The 14,098-nt window shown below is 35.8% G+C and overlaps 1 long non-coding RNA gene across 1 annotated transcript; it reads right to left on the bottom strand.

Moving 5' to 3' along the window:
- Nucleotides 1-4,333: 4,333 nt before the first annotated feature.
- Nucleotides 4,334-12,077, bottom strand: LOC121105838. The gene is made up of 4 exons (XR_005838584.1): nucleotides 11,421-12,077; nucleotides 8,384-8,552; nucleotides 6,806-6,921; nucleotides 4,334-4,417 (listed from the first exon to the last, which is right to left on the bottom strand). It is a non-coding gene; the product is annotated as an uncharacterized LOC121105838 (long non-coding RNA).
- Nucleotides 12,078-14,098: the final 2,021 nt, after the last annotated feature.

Here is a 14,098-nt window from a genome sequence, read left to right as displayed (position 1 = left end):
GACACATGAAAAAATGTTCAAAATCATTAGCCATCAGGGAAATTCAAATCAAAACCACAATGAGATACCACCTTATGCCAGTTAGAATGGCAAAAATTGACAAGGCAAGAAACAACAACTGTTGGAGAGGATGTGGAGAAAGGGGATCCCTCCTACATTGTTGGTGGGAATGCAAGTTGGTACAGCCACTCTGGTGGGAATGCAAGTTGGTACAGCCACTCTGGAAAACAGTGTGGAGGTCCCTTAAAAAGTTAAAAATTGAGCTACCCTATGATCCAGTCATTGCACTACTGGGTGTTTACCCCAAAGATACAGACGTAGCGAAGAGAAGGGCCATATGCACCCCAATGTTCATAGCAGCATTGTCCACAATAGCTAAATCGTGGAAGGAGCCGAGATGCCCTTCAACAGATGACTGGATTAAGAAGTTGTGGTCCATATATACAATGGAATATTACTCAGCTATCAGAAAGAACGAATTCTCAACATTTGCTGCAACATGGACGGGACTGGAGGAGATTAGGCTAAGTGAAATAAGTCAAGCAGAGAAAGACAATTATCATATGATTTCTGTCATCTATGAAACATAAGAACTAGGATGATCGGTAGGGGAAGAAAGGGATAAAGAAAGGGGGGTAATCAGAGGGGGAATGAAACATGAGAGACTATGGACTATGAGAAACAAACTGAGGGCCTCAGAGGGGTGGGGGGTGGGGGAATGGGATAGACCGGTGATGGGTAGTAAGGAGGGCACGTATTGCATGGGTGTTATACGCAACTAATGAATCATCAAACTTTACATTGGAAACCGGGGATGTACTGTATGGTGACTAACATAATATAATAAAAAATCATTAAAAAAAAGTAGTAATTTTCTAATAATAATGGAAAACACAGGGGTGCCTGGGTGGCTCAGTCGGTTAAGTGTCCAACCCTTGGTTTCAGCTCAGGTCATGATCTCAGGGTCCTGGGATTAAGCCCCGCATTGGGCTCCCTGCTCGGGGGCGGGGGGAGTCTGCTTCTCCCTCTCCCTCTGCTCTTCTCCCTGCATGCACACTCGTTCTCCCTCTCCCTCTCCCTCAAAAAAATAAATAAATCTTTAAAAAATAATAATAGAAAACATACAGCATTTTCTACGTGCTGGGTATTTGACATCCACTAATTTAATCATTGTAACACTCTTAGGAATAGGTATAGCATGAATCCATAGATAAAAGAAACACAATAATTAGTGAGCAGTATAAACAAAAAATAAACTCACATTCACCTTGTAGTCAAACTACAGAATACCAATAAAAAGAAAGAGAAAAGAGCCACAATAAAAGAGAGTATCAACAATTAGATTGATAACAGAAATTTTAAGAGCACTGGAATGAGTTCAATGTATAGAAAGAAAAATAGCTATGAATGTAGAATTAGGTGTCCAACAAAACTATTTTCGATATGAGGGAATCACAGCAATACTCTAAGGTAAAAACAAGGTTTACATTCAAGACTTTCACTAAAAGAGCTTCAAAATGAATGTATTTCAGGGGAAGAAAATTAATTGCAAAAACAAGGTCAAGAGGCAAGGCAGAATGGAGAGCAAATTGATAAACATTTAACTAAATTTGAGCAAATAATTGTCTTTATAAAGTAACAGTAATGATTTCTAATTTAGGATATAAAAGGGGATAAAATTAAAATACAACAATAACATGTAAGTTGGAAGGAGGATGAAAACAGCTCATTTTTTTTGAAATGAGAGTGGAGAGCAATTTATATTTTGTTCATCAATTGAGAATTTCAAAGGCAATTATTAAAAGGTCAAAATATAATATATATTACTCCCAAGACAGTTAAAGGGAAAAGATGAACTAAGAATCAAATAAATATATTATCTCAGTCAAGGGACACCTGATGGCTCAGTCGGTTAAGCGTCTGACTTCGGCTCAGGTCATGATCCCAGGATCCTGGGATGGATTCCCTCATTGGGCTCCTTGCTCAGTGAAGAGCCTGCTTCTCCCTCTGCCGGCAGCTCCCCCTGCTTGTGCTATCTCTTTCTCTGACAAATAAATTAATAAAATCTTTAAAAAAATAATAATATCTCAGTCAATCCAAAATAAAGCAAGAAAGGGGGGGGGAATAGTAAAAATGGGACAACTAGCAAAAACAAAATGATAGAAAGGTCAAAGTGTTTATAATCACAATATTCAAGTCTTTCCAGTTAAAAGACAGAATGAGTAATTGTACTTTTTAAAAAGAAATCCAGCTATACATTGAATTCAAGAGGTACGCATAAAACCTAAGGAGAAAGAAAGGTTGAAAATACAGGAGAAAAAGATTAATCGGGAGGATTTTTTTTTTCTGGGAAAATTCTTAAAAAAAAAAAAAAAAAGATGGAGTAGCTATCAATAACCTGTAAGTAAACTTTAATAACTATTAAGCAAAAAGCATTATTAGGAATAAATAAGTCAGAACACTCATTGATTTATTAATAGCTATATGTCAACTACTATTGTGGGCTTGTAAGTATTAACTTATTTAAACCTCACATCAGTCCTCAGGTAGGTATTTTTATTTATTTATTTATTTATTTATTTATTTATTTATTTATTTGACAGAGATAGAGACAGCCAGCGAGAGAGGGAACACTAGCAGGGGGAGTGGGAGAGGAAGAAGCAGGCTCCTAGTGGAAGAGCCTGATGTGGGACTCGATCCCATAACGCCAGGATCACGCCCTGAGCCAAAGGCAGACGCTTAACTGCTGTGCCACCCAGGTGCCCCTAAGGTAAGTATTATTTCTATCTCCATTTTTAGGCGAGTAAATGAAGGGATAAAGGTTAAGTAATTTGCTCAAAGTCACCCAGCTAATAAGGAATAAGGTTAGGATTCAAATCCAGAGGGCAATATGTCCCTAGAGTCCATGCACTTAACTACCATGATATGCTGCCTGGTCAAAGGCTCACTATACTAGAAACTTGGAGGCATCTAATTTAATGGCCTCAAAGATATAAAGTAAAATTTGATAAAGCTACAGGGAGAAAGAGACAAATACAAAAATGATAATAGATTTCAATGCCTTTCTAAATTATTAGATTAAGCAGCTAAAAAATTTGCAAGGTGAAAAGTTGAACAACATAATTTAAGAGTTTGATTTAGCAGAAACTAATATACTCTGTTCTCTTCATCAAAACTTTATACAAGGCACGGACAATACTAATTGTCTACTGCTGACTAACAATCACTCCAAAACATAGTGTCTCAAAATAACACACGTTTATATTTCATTTCCTGTGGGTCAGGAATTCAGGTTTGTTTTAACAGAGTGCTTTGGGCTCAGGGCCTCTTTGAGGTTTCAATTAGGGTGATGCCTGGGGCTACAGTCTCATCTCAAGGCGTGACTTGGGGATGATCCACTTCAAAATCACTCAGAGTGGTTGTCAAGATTCAATTCCTCCTGGGTTGTTGGACTAAAGGCCTCGGTTCTTCCTGGCTGTTGGCTGGAGGCCCTCCTCATTCTTTGCTACCCTTTCATAGGTAAACTGACTGCAAGACAATTGGCTTTCCTCAGAGCAAGCCAGAGAGCAAAAGAGGGGAAGTGAGAAGAGAGAGAGAGGAGGGGGAGAAAGAGAGAGAGAGAGAGAAGCTATAGTTATTCTATAACCTAAGAATTGACAGCGATTGCTTCTCTCATATTCTATTTGTTAGAAGTGAACGATTAAATGCAGCCCACTCCCAAAGGAAGGGGATTACATGAGGGTATGTATGACTATGAGAAAGTGGTAGTCATTGGTGGCCATCTTAGAGGTTGTCTGGCACAGGTAATAAACAAAATACAGGGTAGCAGTTTGGGGTGGGAAGAAGCAGAGTCACAAGAGGAGCATAGAAGTAGGTGCAATCATATTGATATTGCATATTTCTGGATTGGATGATTGAATTGTGGGTGTCCATTTTGGTATGCTTTATAACTTTAGAGATACAGTACTATTTTCTTTTGCATGCATAAAATACCACATATTTTTTCAAAAAGAGAGGTACTGGTCCTCTTCTGAAACAAATCTCTACCTATTCAAAACTGACCTCTTTAGTTTCTACTGAAAATTAGCCATTGCATTTCATTTGATTCATGAGTCTTTGGGACGGTTGCTTCATCTCTAGCTACCCCATACTATACACACACACACACACACACACACGTATAATGAATAGAGCATTTTTTTTTTAAGATTTTATTTATTTATTTGACAGACAGAGAGACAGCCAGCGAGAGAGGGAACACAAGCAGGGGGAGTGGGAGAGGAAGAAGCAGACTCATAGCAGAGGAGCCTGATGTGGCGCTCGATCCCAGAACGCCGGGATCACGCCCTGAGCCAAAGGCAGACGCTTAACCGCTGTGCCACCCAGGCGCCCCATGAATAGAGCATTTTAATTCTATCTGTAAAGTAAAATGTTCATTAATTCATATTAAGTATCATTAAGTAATTCCTTTAAATGTTCCAAAATTTTACAAATAGGCACTCTACAACTTGTAAGTATAAAACATTATTTTGTGGTGTATTTTCTCCCATAAATTTAGGCAAATGTGAACTCTTTGCTTGAATTATTCAGGTAATAAACTCAACTCTTAGCTGTAAATGTGACCTCTAAATAGTAGAACCAATGCAATCAAAAGAACTTGGTTTCATCATTTTCATATGTAGCATATTTCTCTCCTGCCCACCCCCTTGCCTGATGGTATTAGAAATACAGTTTGATAACATGAATCAAGCTAATAACATTAGCCTGTGACTGATTACCTGTCCAGTTTGGCCTCATATGAAAATTCTGAGCAATTAATTTTAATCTTATGATAATACTCATGGGACAGTAAACCATTCTCCCTAATTTAAATACAATGGTTTCCAAGTTCAATACATATGTAATAATGAATTAGCAAAATCTTTTCTCTGAAAAGAGGTAAGTACCATGGCTAAAATTTTATACAAAGAACATAATAAATTTTAAATTTAATTAATTTTTATTTACCCTTTTCAGTTAAAGAAAACTACGCATTGGTTCTTTGATTTTCAATTCTTATTATTCTGAATATCTCTTAATTGGCATTTCAAGAAAGCTGCATTGTTTGGGGCTAATTGGAAATTCTGCAAAAATATAAATTGCAAAAATAAGATCACTATAAAAATTTTAAGCCGTACAAAGATATATGAAATAATAATTAAAATCTACCTACATCACCCTTCAGCTCCTAGTCCCACTTTCCTGACATATCCAATTTAAAACATTTGATATTTGCCTTTTTAGAAATTTTCTGTGCTATTAAAAATACACATGTTTTTACACATGTGCAAACATATACATTTTAAAATGAAAGTATACTGTAATTATTGTCTGGAAATTTGCCTCCTCACCTTTTTCATTTGCTAAAACATAGCCATCTTTACAAGATATATAGTTCTGCATGAATCCTTATTTCATTGGGTGTACAGAAATTCTATAGATGAGTATATAGTAATTTAACTATTTTACTATTGAGTCACTTAAGATATTCCTTATTAATTTTTATTTTTTCATATTGGAAACTGTGCCACAATAAATATTTTTGGCAGTGGAATTATTGCCCTAATTACTAAATTATCAGAAGAGTAACATATCAGAGGTTATTATTTTAAATCTCCATGTGTTCACTTTAATGTCCGCATCTCTCAAAATTTTCACGGACAGTTCCCAGTTCATAGCACTACTCTTAATAGTAGATGTGATAATTTAAATTTGGGCCTCAATGAAAGGTTACAGATTTTGATTTTAATTTTTATTTGTTCATTCAATTATTATTATATATTAGCTAAAGTATTCATAATCATATGTCAATTCCAACTCAAATGAACAGCTTAAAAATAATAAAGCTAGTCTTAAATATTTTATCTAGTTTAGCGTAAAAACTATCATATGGTAGTATAAGAGTATTTGCTCTCTTCTGACAGTTTTATGCCTATAATAAGGAACTCACTTTGCTTTTTAAAAAATAATGAGTAGCAATCATCTTAATTAATTGCAATGTGGCTTTTACAAAGAGCTTGGAGCCTCATTAGTTAAAATCTCACATGTATATTTTCCGCATGAGTATTCTATCAGAAGTTATGAACATTATTCATTTTGGTTTCATCCATGCTTGTCTTTTTAGTATTCCCTAAGGGTGGGGAGCCTACCAATCCCCTCTTTCTAGCAAGTTTTCTCACTGGTGCTTAGTAATAGGGACTGGCAGAGCTTATAATCAGCCTGCCTGCCTGGTTTGGTAAAGGAGTTTTTTGTTTTAGTGGAAACTCAATATTTACTCACTTGGAAGACTGTTATGGTGTTCAAAACAATTACAAATAGGAATTTTCTCTTAATTGCCTGGCTTAACAGTGATAGGAAGGTTAGGTCTTCTAAACAGAGCTCACAGGTAGTGTTCTGTTTGGGATCTTTGTTCTCTCATTTCAGGTGAAAAAAAACAATGCATTCCTTGGCAACCTCCTCCTTTTTAATGTGAATCTAATGTTGGAAGCTTTTCAGAATATATTATGCATCAGGACTTTATCATTAACTGTAAACTGCCTTCTGTCCGCTCTAGCCCGTTGCCCTTCTTGATTCAACCATATGGCTCTAGAAAAATCCCACTCTTGCTCTGCAAAGCCAGGCACACAGCCATATGCCAAACCCTCAAAATGAGCAATTCAGGCTTTATGTTCTGGTAATGCAAATTTCCATTTCCTACAGCTATTTCTTTTATGGGGAGACAAATAAAACTAAAATATTTTTTTCAAAGTATTTGTCTGTGACTCACGTGAGACATGATGCATTTTCTCTGTAAAGGTATCCACATTTTTCACCAAGCTCTGTTGGTGCCTTGTGATTTTTTTCTTTCCTGGATTGAACCATTCTGCTCTTCTATGTCGTCCACTGTGTAGGCAATGAAGAGGTCAGACTATGCATATCATCACTAATACTTTATCATTTCACTTGTAATGCTGCAGCAGGCTATGCTTATGACATTACACTGGATATGGCTTGACTCTTTGACATGGAGAGACAGGATTCAGGTCAACTCCAAAGAAAAAATTGACAATTACCACCAGAAAGGATTTGAAATAATTAAAAAAAAAAAAAATCCTGTCCACTTTTACAGTCCTCTGAAATTGTCAGTCATCAGCGAGAATGCATCAGCAGAGAATGCTGAGGTGCAAAAAGCAGTCAGAGTAGGGGAATGAGGAATCCTTCGACTGCCATCTGTATTAACCAACATCAAGGCAGCATCAAGATCTTCCCTAGAAATGAGTGTCAGGTCTTAATAGCTAAAAACACAACTTGATAGGGTACCTGGGTGGCTCAGTTGGTTAAGTGTCCCACTTTTGATTTTGGTTCAGGTCATAATCTCAGGGTCGTGGGATCAAGCCCTCCATCAGGCTCTACACTCAGCAGGGAGTATGCCTGAGATTCTCTCTCTCCATCTTCCCCTCCTGTCCCCCCCCCCCACTTGCACATGCTCCTGGGCACTTTCTCTCTCTAAAATAAATAAATCTTTTAAAAAAGAAATAAAAACAAACAAATAAAAATAATAAAAACACCACTTGGGGCCATGGAATAAGCAAACCCTACGAATTTCCTTTGATTTGTAATCAGAGCCATTAACCAAGAAAGGAACATCTCAACTTAGACAGCACTGAGCCAAAGCAGTCAAGGAAATGCAGACGAAGATCCCTAGATCCTAGAATGAGAATCTAAATTAGACAATTAACAATATTTCTTGGCCACATTAACAAGGATTACCACCAATTCCATGGTGAGGAAGACTGAAGTCCAATATCAGAAGCCATTCTATATATTTTGATCTGTCTTTGTATCTGTCTGTCTGACATGTCTATCTGAGGGAATTGAAAAATAAAATAAATTGGGATTATTTTCACTATAATATTTGTATCCAGTAAGCTTTACTACTTTTCTCAAGTTCTTAGTGTCTTGAGTCAAAGATCCTTCAAGTATTGTCATGTACAAGACATGCAGCTGGGGGGACCCTACCTCCTGCAGACAGAACAATGGTACCAAGAAGAAGCACATTCAGGAAAGCATCCTTTACAAAGATTTTTTTCTCTCTCTCACAAGGGTGTGCTACATATTGATTTAGGATTATTTGTTAACAACAGGGTTAAAAAGGTTTAATTTTAAAATACTTGAACCTACTGGCTATTTTAATTGCTAGAATTTTCCAAGTTCAGTGTATATATGAAAAATCAAAAGGTGTTCTGCTGACACTAATGCTACTCTTACAACAATTTCAATCTAGTATAGATTGGGTAAATCACCACATCTTTGAATGAATTGTTCACGCCGCTCAGGCAAGTGGCTGTTGTTATTGACTACTTACCAGGTGAGATGAAGACATCTAGGCTCGCAGGAAAGACGGATACGGTATTAATGAAGAATTTTAATTTTGAAGAATGTCCTGTTTGCATTAAATATTTACTATGCTCTCTTATGAAGTCGTCCTTTCGCATTTCTGGCGTGGTACCTGGGAACTGAGGATCTAGCACCACCTGCAGGCAAAAATCGGCTCATTTCATCTGGCAGTAGGACGTTTCACAAAAGCTTTCCAACTGACGGTAAAATTGTTTCTCCGATGAAGAAGGCGGTCCTTACAATACAAATGCAAAGCGAAATGCCATCTAGTTCGTCTTCCCTTTCTTTTCTTCTCTCAGAGCCTGCACAGTGGCTCCTTAACAAGTGCCGTGGTCTACCATGGGCCACACGTGGCCACGCCGGCCGGCACGGCCACATTCCCGGTCAGGCACAAGAGGCACAGGGACTAGGGTCCACAGTACTTTTAAGGGCTCAAGAAAATGTTTTAATTTCTTTTAAAATCAGGGAAAAAAAAACCTTTAGCTCAAAGAAAATGTTTTAAAATATTAATATATTGGCCTTTTTACCAACCTACCTGTAGAATATCATTTTAAATATTTTTAGGTGGGGAAAGGGGCCGGGAAGACAAAAGGGCTGAGGGCCCACAGCTGGCTCGATGCTGACCTGCGACGAGCACCTCCTCACAGATGAGTGAGGAGGCGCAATCAACCGAACCCGTGTAGAGCTCTCACAACCCAGCCTGGCACGCACGCAGCTCACGGACTGTAGTCATTCTGTGCCGGCTGCCTTTTTAGTCTCGTTCTTACTAATTGTACCCAGACTTGATTTAAAATTTACATTCACTTATTTTATCTTGTTTTCGACTCACATACTGTTTAATCAATGCTTTTTAAAAAGTAAATTCTTTAATCAGGGAACAAGAAACATCCATATACAGTAATCATTGGAAAACCTAAAACCCAAGTAGGGGAGTCTACCTGTCATCCTTTCTTCAGCTGGCTCCACGGATTTATTTTCATCAACAGAAACAATAAATTATAAATAATAAATATTAGTAACAAATATTAATATTGTCAGTAATATCATAAATATTCATAATAAAACCCATATATTTGACATTTATTAGATGGCAGTCACTATGAAAAATCATTTCTAAAAATCTCATTTTTGATTTAAAATTACTCAGGAATCCTATGAAATAAATATTATTTACCCCTATCTTACAAAGGAAGGAATTAAACATAGAAGGAGCTGAAGTTCTCTGTGCAAGTCCACATCACTGGGAAGAGGTAGAACAAGGATTTGGGGGTGAATTAAACTCAGGCTCCCCCAACTCTAAAGTCTCAGCCCAGTGTCCTGCTGCTCTCCTGTCTTTGGTCCTATTTCTGCAGGGAGCTCTTTCTTATCAGACACCTTTCTAGATACGGATGCATACTCCACAGCTAAAATAAAACAGGCTACTAATTCAGAAAGTATTCTTGAAATGTGTTCCTTTCAAAAACATTTTTGCTGGATAAACGAATAAATTAAAACCTCTTATTTTAACATGCATAGTTTTCTTTATCAGTGTGTACTGTGGATCAAAAAGATATGGGGGAAGAGATATCCAAAAGGAATTCTTTACTGAAATTATCAAGTGTTCTTGAGCCATTAAAAGCCATCGAAAATTCCTGGCTTTTTTTTTTTTTAATAGGTGATACAGTGCAGTTAAATAATAGACTTCAGTTTCAAATAGATATGGATTCAAAAGCAATCATTGCAATACATAAGCAGCAGGATATTAAGCAACTGGACTTTTCCGGCCTTTAGGATCTTCATCTGTAAAACGGGAATGAATCTTCTTAGCTCAATAATCTTATGAGGTCTAAATAATTAATATTAGTTAAAATCCCTAGTGTCGTGTTCAATACACTGTATTTTTTTTCCTCTCTCTCGATGTAGCCTGACAGTTTGATAATCACATAATTGATCTACTTCAAATCAAGAAAACACTTCTGATTCTCATAGTACACTACTGAATAGTTTGTGAAAATAAAGTAGTTGTTGACTGGAGATAGCATCATATGTAGCACTGTCCTTTAACAGACATTTATTCTCACGGGCTTTGGTTTACCTGCCTCAAATACATAAATTAAAAAAAAAAACCCAGGGGTGCCTGGGTGGCTCAGTCACTTAAGCATCCAGCTCTTGGTTTTGGCCCAGATCATGATCTCAGGGTCATGAGTCTTGTTTAGGGAATCCCTCCTCAGGGGAGTTGCTGGAGACTCTTGCCTTCATGACCCTCCCCCTACTTGTCAGCAGATGAGTGCACCCTCCCTCTCTCTCTCTAAAATAAATAAGTAAATCTTTAAATAAATTAAATAAATAAATAAAATAACCCAAATACAAAAAACCTCCCTTAACAACAATTTTCTGCAATTTCTCAAGAACAGGGGCCTATTCTGGCCTAATTATTTACCTCAACTAAGTTCAGTGTCACAAAAGTCAAACTCTGGAAACGACAGCATCCTGGGATCTTCCTGTATTCAGAAGTGTCATATGCCCACCTCAGAACGTGAACTTCCTCATAGCCTCGACACAGGCAGCTCCACCCATATGACTCTTCTGACTGTGATCACGGCTGATTGCCCAGGGATGGACAAGCCTCCCAATCCTCTGACTCCTCCTTACCTTCTGAGGTTTTTCTCTCTCTAGACTTTTGAACTAAATGACATGTTTTCTAGCCAATGGGTGGCTTCTATGGGAACTGAAAGATTGCCATGTAGATTTGGTGGCCTTGTTGGGTCCTGAGGTGGATCTATAAAGCACAGCAATAGTAGAGCAGAGAGAGCTAGAGATTTATAGAAAAACCAAGAGGAGATGATCTATGCAGCTCCAGTAAGAGAAAAGAGTGGCTCTGTTTTCTTGATTGCTTTCGGTTCTCATTAAGCCCAACTTCGCATCTTGCCTTTGAGCTCTGTGAGATTTCTCTATATCCTTTTTTACATAGTCAACATCTTCAGTGAATTCAATCAAATCTAAAACTTCAACTTGATGGTTCGTACCTTGGAGAAGGGAGGCAGTTTTCACCAAAGTGAGACGAGATAGAAAATGAAGTCAACTGAGGGCAGTTACCCACTCTTCAACACCAGGGATAGGTAGCTGTCCAACATACTTGTCCACAGCAAACTCCGGAGCAATCCAGGCCATTGTGAACAGATAATTAGAGGATGCAGTGGCAACGATGCTGTCCGTCGTTCTCAACATCAATGATGAGTTGTATGAGGAGGTCCTTGAGAGGAAAATTGAAAACTGGGGGGAAAAACTGTATCAGTTATCATCAACAGGCTCAGTTTTTGCAGTCCATTTTCAGGTGCTGAGTTCTATGAAAAATGGAAGGTATTTAGGAAAAGGCTTTGTAAGATGTTTCTTATTCAATGTTAAATATTAGTAATTTCAGCACAACTGTATTTACTGCTGTTTACAAATACACCATTTCATCCACTTCATCAGATGAGGAAAATGTGTTGACTTATGCAATCTTAAGACTATCAGGCTTTTCTTTTTCTATAAATAAGAATTGAGTTAATGTTTTCAGAACCATTTGCAAACAGTGACTGAAAAAAATATCAGCTTCAGGGCTATTCCAAGTCTCTTATATAACAAGTAATTAATACATCCCACTTAGATCATCTACTAAGCTTTATATGAACACATGGCTATTCCTCTTTTTTAAAAAATACTATCTTATAACTGCCTTTACTTATTTATAACTTACAACATTGTAGATATAATACAGTGTTTCTTTTTTCAGATTTTCTGTGTTTATTGTTTTTTCCCCATTTAACATGTTTAATATTTAGGTCACTCCATCTCATTTTAGAAATAAGTGGCATGCATATCATAAAGAATGAATTATTAAGTGTCATAAAGGAAAGCAAAATATTATATTCATTTAACTAATATAAATACAACTGGTTTAAACTCTAGCACATAAATACTTTAAAAACAATTACATAGTTATAATGATACTTATAAAATGTAATAATATATAATGTTCTTATGTATAAATATATAATACATAATGCACTTATATAATGTAATAATATATATATGTTCCATTATAGGCTCCAAATATTTCCAAATAGTTCTAACCTGAAATTTAAAATTTTATTACATATGTTGCAATTTGGATAAGTTTTATAATTTCTGAATGAATATGAAAAATAAGATACATTTCTAATTCTATTAAAAAGGTTATGATACTTTAATATTTTAGTATGTAGGGCTAGTAGGGATATTTTAAAGTTTAGAGAAGTTTGTATTTTAAATAGAGGGCCAAAGAAAGGATCAGAATATTGGACAATGCAAACATTTCATTTAAATGTTAACATGAATAGACATAAAATAGCCAAGCATATTAAACAAGGTGTATGATCTGAATTCTTTTTGGAAAATGATTTATAAGGCAAACATTGAAAGGTACACATTTTAAAGTACTTTTGCTTAAGTTCTCAAATGCTCATTATCTTCAAACTATTATCCAAATGGATTCTGGGTAAAGCATTTTAAAGTTAATAAATGTGAAAATATCAACAAGAAGTAAGAAAAAATTAAATTTCTTCTGTACAAATTTATCAAATCACTTGCTTTTCTAAACTCACATTATATTTCTAAAACATTACTTTCATTTGCATGAGTCATTAGCTTTCATAAGGCGTGCTTTTATATAAAATCTGTAAACCATAGCATTTCTTCATTATTAGCATGTACAGGCCCATTAAATCTATTATAAATGGATAGTCTACTGATTGATATTTTAATTGTAGCTTGGGGTTCTTGGTGTGGATCTAGAAAATATTTATGAAAGATTTAAAAGTGTCGGTTTAGACATTTCAGAGTAAATCCTTGAGCAATTATAACTTTCTAACCATAAAAAATATACATTGAAAATTAATTTAATAAGGCTATCGGTTGCTATGTTGTATTCTAAGCAAAGGTGGCAAAGAGGCAAATAGTAAAGTTATATCTATTTTTATTACATCTTTTTTTGTAGGAATTTTAATTCCAATTATTAACTTTTAAAAAGTATTCATTTTTATCTAGAGTGTTTTTTTTTTCTAGGACTTCTATTTTTATAAGTGTAAAAATTGAAGCACACACTAATTGTCAAAGGTTTATTTTGCATTTATGTATCTGTGCTTTTGGTAACAAAATAAAACATAGTGAAACATTGTGTTTTCTTAAATAATTCTTCAAATCTACCTTTCAATAAATATGAAATAAATTAAAATCTCTTTAATTCTGACAATGAATGCTATTATTTACAAGATTCTTATCAAAGTTAGCATAATTTTATTATAATAATGTCTTACTTTATCTGGTACTTTAAACATCGCTTAGGAATGTTCAGTATTTTCACTTAAAGAACAAAATGAATTTTGTGAATTTGTATGATTTAAAATAGGTAAGTTCAAATTAAAATATTTTCTGGGGGCACCTGGGTGGCTCAGTAGGCTAAGCATCTGCCTTGGCTCAGGTCATGATCTCCGGGTCCTGGGATTGAGCCCCGTGTCTGGCTCTCTGCTCAGCAGGGAGTCTTCTCTCTCTCTCTCTCTCTCATAAATAAATAAAAAATAAAAATCTTTTAAAAAATTAAAATATTTTCTGAAAAAGACAGTTTGAGGTCAAAAATGAGATAGGAAAGATTTATAACTATAGGTAACCTATAATTATTTATATC

Source organism: Ursus maritimus, unplaced genomic scaffold (genome assembly GCF_017311325.1).
Source record: "Ursus maritimus isolate PB19 unplaced genomic scaffold, ASM1731132v1 scaffold_3, whole genome shotgun sequence".
In the NCBI taxonomy this organism is placed as follows: Eukaryota; Metazoa; Chordata; class Mammalia; order Carnivora; family Ursidae; genus Ursus; species Ursus maritimus.
The sequence above is the reverse complement of the archived record's forward strand: the minus strand, read 5'-3'. Positions and strand labels throughout refer to the sequence as shown.